This window comes from Austrofundulus limnaeus, unplaced genomic scaffold (genome assembly GCF_001266775.1).
Source record: "Austrofundulus limnaeus strain Quisiro unplaced genomic scaffold, Austrofundulus_limnaeus-1.0 Scaffold1522, whole genome shotgun sequence".
In the NCBI taxonomy this organism is placed as follows: Eukaryota; Metazoa; Chordata; class Actinopteri; order Cyprinodontiformes; family Rivulidae; genus Austrofundulus; species Austrofundulus limnaeus.
Window position 1 is genome coordinate 70,894 of NW_013953924.1, and position 331 is coordinate 71,224.

Sequence of the window (331 nt, forward strand, 5' to 3'; positions counted from 1 at the left end):
ACTAGAGGTCAGACTAGAGATCAGACTAGAGGTCAGACTAGAGATCAGACTAGAGGTCAGACTGGAGGTCAAACTAGAGGTCAGACTAGAGGTCAGACTAGAGGTCAGACTAGAGGTCAGACTAGAGGTCAGACTGGAGGTCAGACTGGAGGTCAGACTGGAGGTCAGACTAGAGGTCAGACTAGAGGTCAGACTAGAGATCAGACAAGAGATCAGACTGGAGGTCAGACTAGAGATCAGACAAGAGATCAGACTGGAGGTCAGACTGGAGGTCAGACTAGAGATCAGACTAGAGGTCAGACTGGAGGTCAGACTAGAGGTCAGACTAGAG

At 49.8% G+C, this 331-nt stretch overlaps 1 long non-coding RNA gene across 1 annotated transcript in view; it reads left to right on the forward strand.

Moving 5' to 3' along the window:
* Positions 1-168, forward strand: part of LOC106535667 (uncharacterized) — a 6,068-nt gene extending 5,900 nt beyond the window's left edge. Inside the window, exon 3 of the long non-coding RNA XR_001312466.1 lies at positions 116-168. This is a non-coding gene — a long non-coding RNA (uncharacterized LOC106535667). The remainder of the gene's footprint in view (positions 1-115) is intronic.
* Positions 169-331: the final 163 nt, after the last annotated feature.